Genomic DNA, 10,146 nt, shown 5'->3' on the forward strand with positions numbered 1-10,146 from the left:
AGAAAATGTTTTGAGAATGACGATGGCAACAAATTATCAAGGGTTCATGAGGGGGGAGGGAGGGGGAAAAATGAGCTGATCCCGGGGGCTTAAGTGGAGACAAATGTTTTGATGATGAGGGCAACAAATGTACTAATGAGCTTTACACAATTGATGTGTATATGAATTGTGATAAGAGTTATATGAGCCCCTAATGAAATGATTTTTTTAAAAAGAAAGAAAGAAATATATCTCTCAATACCACTCTTGTGAGTTTGACCAAAACAGAAATGTCTGTGTGGTGCAGTTGTAAAAGAAGTTTGCACTTAACTCCTAAGTGGTTTAGGGAAAACAGGACTTGTAGAGATAATAAAACCAAAAGTGCCCAAATGTTGAATCTCACAAAAGGCTATATAATTGTTCTATGTAGTATTGCAATTCTTTTGTAGGTTTAAAATTTTCCACCATACAACTTGGGGGGTGAAATAAAAGGCTGGAAAAAAGAATGATTCTATTAAATAACAAAGTTCAAGGAAAAAAAACTATGCCAAACTTTCTATCACCATAAGTAGAAATCTTTTCAAACAATGGCTTGCCTTCTTCCGCTCCCTATCACCTCTGCTATCCACTAACAACTTGGTTCTCAGTATGTTTGCCAATTCCTGTCTGTTCATACAAGTGAAATCATGCAATACTTGTCCTTTGTGCTTGACTGGTTTCACGCAACATAATGTCTCCAAGGTTCCTCCGCATGTAGAATGGCTCAGGCATTCCTTTATCTTTATCTTTCTGACTGAGTAGTATCCCGTTATGTGTATATACCAATTTGAGTTACCCATCGATATGTGAGTTAGTTAATTGTGCCAGCCTGGCCAATAATCACATGTGGGGCTAATTGAAAGGCGGAGGGATAAATGGGGTGGTGAGCCTTGCCTTTCTAGTTCTCGGGTAGCTTGCTTTGTGATGGTCGCACCAGGTGCAGCTGCCTTAGCAGTTCCCTGCTTCAGCTTGCAAGATTGACTTCCTACAAGACATCCCCAAGGAGAAGCTACATGGACCTATCCCGATGCAGCCTTGGGTGCTGGAGCAGCCATGTGGAGACCCCTGCTAGTGCTGAGATGCTTGTTCGTTCACTGACTCAGCTTTCCTCCTGCAGTCGGCATCATTGCCTCTGTTTTGTGAGGTGGAGGACTTTGTGGACTGGTGTTGGGTTAATGGGTTAATGTTGGACTTGTGGGCTTGGGCAGCATTGGGTTGGGATGTTTTCGTGATGCACATTTTCTTTACATAAAACTCTCTCTTATATATGAGCTGCTGTGGATTTGTTTCTCCAAAGTACCCAGACTTGTTTCTCCAAAGTACCCAGACTAATACAATATGTATGTAGACTGTTTTCACTTTGAGCTATTGTGAATCATGCTGCAATGAATATTCAGGTATGTATTGTCTCTTTGTATCACTTCCTTCAGGTCCTTATCAGTAAGATTGTTTATGTTTACATGGGATTCTTTTGAGGAGTTGCCATACTGTTTTTCACAACAGCTGCCCCATCCTGCAATCCCACCATGAAAAGATAAGGGTTTCAGTTGCCTTACTTTCAGCTCAACATTTATAATTTACGATTAGAATGGGCTCTCATAATTGTGGTTTGCGTTTACATCTCTCTGATGGCTAAAGAGAGTCTCTTGGCTATATTATAAAAACACCTAGAAGCTTACTTGGTCAGCCCTGTGGCATTTATATGTTTCACTTTGGGGGGAACTGCCACAGTGGTTATCTGACCACACAAGGCTTTTAAAGCCAATTTATGTAAGAGGACCGTATAAGTTGTCACCCACTAAACTCCACCATGCCTACACACACAATACCAAAAAAAAAAATTAGCAAGTAATCTCAAGTACCAAGTAATTTGAGATCAAGTTTCTCTGTTGGTCTTGCTGTCCATTTATCTTCAGGCTAAATTGTGTTTCTATTGGAGGCTTTTACTCTCTGCTGGCTGATCCAGAGCCACTTACTTGAAGAGCATGTCGACAAGGAGGGGGTGAAGACCAACAGCTTTTGGGTTTTGTGCTTTTTTTAATGTGTGTACATACAGGTGTTGTGTGTGTGCCAGGATATAATGGGTCTTTAACTTTATATATGCACATTTCCCCCAATTTTTGTATTCCATTGAAGAGGCAGATATGTACTTTACCCTACAATTTAGAAGCATAATATCACAAAATTTCAGACCCTAATCTAATGTACCTTAAGAGTTATGAACTGGGGCAACATCTACCAAGTGCTTAATAATTATGTTTTTAATTTGCTAGTGTATTCTGGGGCAGGCACGGAGGGGCGGTGATGGCATCCCCAAATCCCCATTAGAACATGTCAAAATATTTCACAATCACTATGGCCTTTGCTACTTACACTACTTATACCATTAAATTTTCTGAGACGTTTGGACATTTCTTGAGAAAGTGAAATATTGAGCCTCTTTTAATACCGGAAGGTTTGCATGTGTGCTTTGAGGCTTTAACCTCTGATTACCTTCCCTTGGGGAGCGCAGACGTTTGTACTCGGAATCAATGCAGAGCTTACATACGTTCCATTTATGTTGCATGCATCCAAGTCTTGGCATGTGAATGCCCTTTTTCCTTATGTGAATACTTTTGAACTTGAGGAAAAATAGTATTTTCTATCAAAATTACCTATTCCTTCTCTTCATTCCATAAGCAACTATGAAAGAAAGCCAATGAGATGCTTCCAATAATGGCTTAGGGCGTGTGCGATTGTTTGGGCCCTGCAGCACCGGAGCGCTGAAATAGCCAGAGGTGAGGGCAAGTGGGAGAAAGTAATGTGAGGAGCCAGGCTGAAACTGTAACATCATATTCCTTTCTGTCTTGGGCCTGTACTTGTATCCGTATCTTCTCTAGCCACCAACGTATGTCTTTTGACCAGCTGGTCCTAATGGTTAGTTCTTTGAAATAGTTTTGCCTTGAATTTTGTCTCTTACTGTTTCCCAAAAGCCACCACTTGTAGTCACACACAAATGTCTAAGTACCTTTTTCAGTTGAAGCTTCCTGCACGATATTCTTTATAAACCGATCCCAATTCTATCATCGTATTCACTTATTCAGAGGTGAATATTTTTCAAAAGGAACCTGGTGGTGTCACAAGTTACACATTGGGCTGCTAACCTGAAGGTCATGAGTTTGAAACCACAAGTCACTTGGCCACAGAAAGACGAGGCTTTCTGTTCCTAAAGAGAGTTACAATCTGGGAAAGCCACGGGGACAGTCCTGCTTTGTTTTACAGGATCGATATAAATTGGAAATGACAGTGAGTGTGGTTTAGAAGAACAGAAAACATTACGCTAATTAGTTAGTTAGTTAGTAATGCGTAAAAGTGTCATTCTATACACAATGCCTTGTTTGATTTCTTCTTGGTAAATCTCTGTCTTGGGTGTTATGGTTTTAGTGTTTTATTTTGGTTTGGTTTTTTGACTGACAAGTAAGCCAAGGTTCACATAGTTTATAGTGGCTTCCCACTGCCGCACGCCCCAGACACCCACCAGTGTGCAGCATTGCCCCAGGTCATTCCTGTGGTCTGTGGCCACAGCAACCTGCTGGAAGCGGGTTAGAGGATTTGTCCTCACGCTGTTTTGTGTGGCAGTCTCCCCCATTTGTATGCAGACTGTATGTTTATTTAGGGTAATTTTGGTAAAAAGGAATAAAAGTTGTGGGCAAGTTAAAGCCCCCTCAGTGTTCCTAGCTACCCTCTGGTGACTCTAAGACCGGGAGGGGCGTAGACGTGCAATGAGCAGCTGGTAAATGAATGAGTGAGTGAGTTTTCATTTCCACTACTGATCATATGCTTTAGCCCAAAAACGCCACACGTGGAAACGTTGAAAGATTATTGATTACTATTTTCAGAAGGTGAAAAGAAGAGCAAAAGGAGAAGAATTTGAGAGAAAGAACAATAATTGAATGGTGAAACTCTTAAAAATAAATGTGAAAATATCCATTAACCCTGAAAAAATATGTATAATAGATATGGATCAAGCTCCCCTTGATACTTATATCTGCGGCTCCAGAGAAAAGATAGGAACATATTAAAAAAGAAAGCTTAGCTAGCGGTTCTCAGTAGAGTTAAGATAATCAAATCTTTCTCCCACTCCACCCACACCGAGCATTATGCCATTCGATTCGTACTTCTGGCTCCTTCATTCATTAATGTATTCATTCAAAAGGTATTTGCTGAGCTGCCTACGTGTCAAACACTGCCGTCGATGCTAGGGATTTGGCAATGAAGAAGAGAAATTATCGTTGCATACATAAAGTTTAAATATTAGTATGGAAAATAGATAATGAATGGGTAAATTTTAAAAAGAGGAAGCTTCCAAAAGGTTCATGGAAAAAACTGAAATTGAAAGAATGGAATTTTCCCATAAGCTTTTTGATCCCGTCACATAAAGTTCCTATTCCACATATCTAGTCATAAGTGTCAGATAACAAATAGGTGCAGGGTAAGAGGGTGCCTGGTGGAGGGCACTCACTGTCAGTTCTAGAATTGATGTTGAGGCTTGAAGCCCCTAGAGGACAAGGTCGAACTACCTGTGGATTCCTGAGACTGTAACCTTTTCGGGAACGGAAAGGCCATCTTTCTCCTGAAGAGCTGGTGGTATCAACCTGCTGACCTTCTGGATCGCAGCCGAACACATAACCACTATGCTACCAGGTACAGTAGTACATTTTAACAGGATGTTCAGGAAAGGCCTTTGTGAAGAGCTCCTGGGATTACTCACCGAACTTGTGGGGGCGGGGGGGCGGTGCACCATCTGCTCAAACATAAAATGAGTGCATTTCTAAGAGAGCACATCGCAGCTGCAAATTTCTGTGCTTTTTAAAAAATCTTTGGGTCAAATCATCTTTTGTATGTATACGTTGTGATCCGTGTTGTCCATTGATCTCAAACTATAATAAGAATGTTCATTGATTCCCATGGTTAATTCCATTTTACATTTGGGAAATTTAAACTGAGAGTTCAATGCTTTCACAAAAGTTGCATAATAGTAAAAGAAGAATTAAAGTTCGCAATTCCTGCCACTCTCGGTTTGAAAATCCTGCCTCACTCTTGGATATAATGAGAAGTGGAATTGAAATGTCAGAGTAGTTCAAAGGAGATTAAAGATGTGTAAGCTATGATAGACTAAAAGATTTACAAATAAGGTATTAGATAAGTATGTCCCACTGTACTTATTTCTGGCAGGCAGGTAAACTATGATATGCTTTAAACCAGTAAAATAGTAAATTCCACCACCCCCCCCAAAATCTATAATTTTAATCAAAAGTTTGTTTCAGTCATTGAGATTCTGTTATTGCTGCTTACAAACATTAAAGTCAATCAAAACATCAGTAGCTTTGCAAGATCAATATTTTTAATATGTTTGCATCTCAGGGCTGCAGATTTTGGGCTAATGGGTCGCACCCATATTGATTTCCATGGGAAATGTTAGTCTGATACTGAAAATTTTTTTTAAAAAAAAGGATTATTGGTTTGGAATTTTGAGGGAGATAGAAGTATAAAAATTGGTTATTGACTAAATTGCTTGGGGTGAATGAACCTTGGGCCCTTGCAATAAACTTGTAGCACTCAGTCATTATGGAATACTACATTGGTCCCTTAAACTGGAAATCAATCAATAACCCATTATAACAATGCTAATTGTGGTAAAATATCATACAACACGTGTAAGAATCTCATTTTATCAAGACATCTGCATCAACATATGTATGGGAATATTTTAAGTGTCTACTGAAACACAGTGATGGGTTTTGACTTTGAGATTCATGTAAAGATAGTCCGAGTAGCATGCTTTAAGAGGATGAACTGCTAGAAGGCAACAGTCAAAAGCAGCAGACAAATATTCTGTGAACTGTCGTGGAAGTGGAAATACTTCAGTATGCCAAATGACAGATTCTGCTATTGTAATTTACAGTCAAAATTACCATTGCTATTCTGTTCTCAAAGAATAGGAATCATGCATGCAAGCATTAAATCGAAAACAAACACATTTTCTATAATATGAATCTAGTCCACTTCTCTTCTTTCTTAGCCTTTGGTTGGAAGAGCCATGCTTTCATCTAGAAAGCTTACTCTGTGTTTTAATTTGATTGCAATGATATGTTTATGAATTCTTTATCTCTCAGAGCAATGTTTTATAGAGTATTAATGTTTCCATATGAGTTAGGAACAGAGTAATAATATTTAGAAGTAAGTAGCAGTTATTTCCATCATTTTTTATTAATTACTTTTTATTATGCTATTTATATAAGAGACCTGGTGGCATATTGATCAAAGAGTTGCTAACCAAAAAATTGGTGGATCAAACCCACCATCCACACAAAAGAAAAACCTGGGGCAATCTGTTTCCATAAAGATTGAAAACCCTTCCTCCCCACCACTATCCCCGCCACTATCATGATCCCAGTTCTACCTTACAAACCTGACTAGACCAGAGTATGTACACTGATACAGATAAGAACTCACAACACAGGGAATCCAGGACAGATAAATCCCTCCGGACCAATAATGAGAGTAGCGATACCAGGAGGGGAAGAGGTAGGGGAGGGTCGGGTAGAAAGGGTAAACCGATCATAATGATCTACATATAACCCCCTCCCAGAGGGACAGACAACAGAAAAGTGGGTGAAGGAAGACAGCGGTCAGTGTGAGACATGAAAAAAAATCATAAATTACTAAGAGTTCATGAGGAAGGGAGAGTGGGTGAGGGGGGGAAAGGAGCTGATACCAAGGGCTCAAGTAGAAAGAAAATGTTTTGAAATGATGATGGCAACACATGGACAAGTGTGCTTGACACAATGGATGGATGGATGGATTGTGATAAGAGCTGTAAGAGCCCCCAATAAAAGGATTTACCAAAAGTAAGATTGAAACCCTATAGGGCAGTGCTGCTATAGCAGTGGTTCTCAACCTGTGGGTCGCGACCCCTTTGGGGGTCAAATGACCCTTTCACAGGGGTCACCTGATTCGTAACAGTAGCAAAATTACAGTTAGGAAGTAGCAATGGAAATAATTCTTTGGTAGGAGGGGTCGCGGCATTAGGAAGGTTGAGAAGCACTGTGCAATAGGGTTATTATGAATCAGCATCAACTCAATGGTAATCGATGTGGTTTCTGCTTTTGCAATATATGGAAATGTTCCATATAAGAGGAGCATGGCTTTTTACATGTTTTTTTTTAAATCAAACTAAAACTTAGCAGCCAAGCTGTTGAATTATTTACCATCTTTGTAAACCTGGTCAATATTTTGCTTCATAATAAATTGAATTCTCTTTATAAAAAGAAATTGATCATGATTCCTTCCACTGCAAGAGATGATAACACTTGGATAATAGCACTTACAGTCTATTTCAATATCATGTTAATCTTTGACCACCATTTTTGTCAAATTTCTTTTTTCCTGTACTAACTCCTTTGTATTTCTTATTATTATAACTAACATTACTCCAAAATTCAGTTTGTAAAATGATTTTCTTCAATTTCTACCTAAAATTTATACCTGGAAAAAAAATTATACCTGAATCCAGCTTTTCTCAAATACTTTGCGTCTTCCCCTGCCAGTTAAGCTGTGAGGACATTCTGTTTTGATGGATCCAGCCTTCAAAATGATTTATGAGACATCAAGCTTCACTGTTACCTAACACGGGATGCATCATACCTGAAAACAAGCATGTTGTATAGTAAGGATATTTATATATAAACTCTGGAAATATTTTTACAGTTTTACTAAATCATTCAATGACTTTCTGCTATGAATATTATTAGGAAAAAATAGCCATAGTCTGAAAAATGATAGGCTTCGAATTCCCTAGCCTGCTATGTCTACATTTTCATATGTGATTGCCTTTCCTATCATTTTTGTCGTTCTAAGAATTCCAACTGGATTTGTGTCACTTATCATTGTCAAAGAATGTTATTTCCTCCTCAGATGGAAGCTGTGCAGTCCCCAGTTAGGATTTCCACTTGTCTGAGTAGTCAGAGAGCTGGACATGATGACAATGGGCAGTCATCAGCTCTGGGACTCCAGCAGAGCACACACACAGTGCTGCGAGCTCGAGTCTACTCCCGTCCCCACAGGGCCCTCTGATCTCATCTCATCAAGATGGTTCCTGTAGGTCGCCACTGCAGTTTCACCAGGATAGTTAGCATCTGACAACCTTCCGGCAGCCTGGATGAAGTCATGCAACTGATGATTTGGTTTGTTTACTGTCTGTCTCAGCAGAAACCGTGCCAGCTGCTGTCTGCGGGGGTAGTAGCGAAGAGCAGAGCTGGGGCTCTACAGGTGGGCAGCTTTTTCTAGATTTATGTATGGACCCTAGACATTTGACAAATTCTGTTGTGTTCAATGGGCAGCACTCGAATTAGCACAGAGATAGTCCATTAATTGAGACTGACAGAAGACAGAAGGAGGAGAGGCGTCTAAAGAGCAACTCCCAGTACAAACTTTTATATTAATAGACTAATGAGTACCAATGTCAAAAGTTCATACCACAGTATGAACAAGATGGCTTGATTGTAGTTCTTAAACAGAAAGGGGCTTCCTGCATTCTGGGTCATGCTGATACAAAAACTCATTCTAGAAGCCAACTATCCAGACAGTAATACTAGGCCTTACCTATAAACAGCTGGAAAATACCTCAAGGTCTTTATCATAACAAATTAATACCCATGCATGCTGCTCAGAGTGTGTGTACCATGGTGGTCCAGAGAAGAGCTCTGGAGCCACTCTGTCTGAGTTCATAGCTCCCCTCTGCTGCTTTCCGAGTCTGTGGCCCTGGATAAATCACTAACCTCGCTGTGGGTCGATTCCAACACCGAGAAAGCATGACGATACTAATAGGCTTTCCTCATAGAGCAGTTGTCAGGATTAAATGCACGTGAGCATTGATTCCCTAAACAGTTAACTTATGTATCTTACTGGACGCAAAAATGAAAGATTTTTGCGTCCAGTACTTTTCTCTCTAAACTATCATTTCCTGTAAACTGAGAGAAGTGCTTGTGTTCTCTGCCCTGGTGGCCTCCTACACCAGCCCTACCAGAGGCTGTAGTGCAGTATAATGCCCATGACTTGTCCTGCCCACCTCCATTAAGGCAGAAACTTCATAGGGCAAGGGTGTGCTATCTTCTCGTCATGGATGCTCCCATGTCTAGGGCAAGGTTGTTACTCAATACTTATTAGAAGAATGTCAAACTGATACCATGAAATATCATGAATACTAGGGTATTCCTGTATGGAATTTTACTTCGGGTTGTGGTTTTCCTGCCTATCCCCAGAGGCTGCCATACAAGGAATGATGGTTTCCCCTTCTTTGTGCCGACTCTACTTGGGACGGTGCTCTGTTCCTCCTCCCCTTTGGGTCTTTAGTCAAATATCATCATCGTCTCAATGATTTGACTGTGTTGATTAGCTCATTTAACATTGCAGCTGGCGCCTTCTCCATTCTGTTTTTTTCTTTTATTAAAGTATTTTATTTTGTTTTGGATGAAAGGCTTCATCATCCATTAGGTTCCCATTGAACAACTTTTACTCAATTTGTTCAATGACATGGTTACATTTTCCTCCCTATTTCCATTCTGGTGCTTGGTTGCTTTTGCCTTCTCGTTTTTGTTTTTGAGTAAATATTGCCCGTCAGGTCTACTCGAGATGAATTTTGAAAGGAGCACAGTATTTTTTCATAGCACTGAGGACCACCCTACCCTCTATGTATTGTATGTATTTGTTATGTTTATGATTTGTTTTGACCTCTGCTACCTGACCCCAATAGATTGTATGCTTGTGGGTTTTACTCACTGAAGTAGCTCATGCACCTGGAACAGTGTCTGGCACAAAGTAGGCTGTTGGGATGGCCAATTTGGAAACAACTAAACAAAATTGTGTTGTTTCAGAAGCAACAGCAAAGTTTCAATTCCAGGGTAATCAACAAAGAATTAGAAACAAGGAAGCTTGGGGTCTGCCTTGAGATCAGTCACATGTGGGCTTTCACGGGGCTGAAGGTAAATACTTCACCTCCCTTTAACTCATCCTTCAAATCCTGCAACACGCTTTCTTTTTTTTGTTGTTTATCTCCTTGCTGTAAGATTTATTTTCTTTTTTTTTTTT

The 10,146-nt window shown here is 39.9% G+C and overlaps 1 protein-coding gene across 4 annotated transcripts in view; it reads left to right on the forward strand.

The window, feature by feature from the left end:
• The window catches only part of FAM172A (family with sequence similarity 172 member A), a 510,254-nt gene that overhangs the window by 399,551 nt on the left and 100,557 nt on the right, over positions 1 to 10,146 (forward strand). The window lies entirely within an intron of this gene.

This window comes from Echinops telfairi, unplaced genomic scaffold (genome assembly GCF_000313985.2).
Source record: "Echinops telfairi isolate 266 unplaced genomic scaffold, ASM31398v2 ScPeMD7_7469;HRSCAF=8507_1, whole genome shotgun sequence".
Taxonomy (NCBI): domain Eukaryota; kingdom Metazoa; phylum Chordata; class Mammalia; order Afrosoricida; family Tenrecidae; genus Echinops; species Echinops telfairi.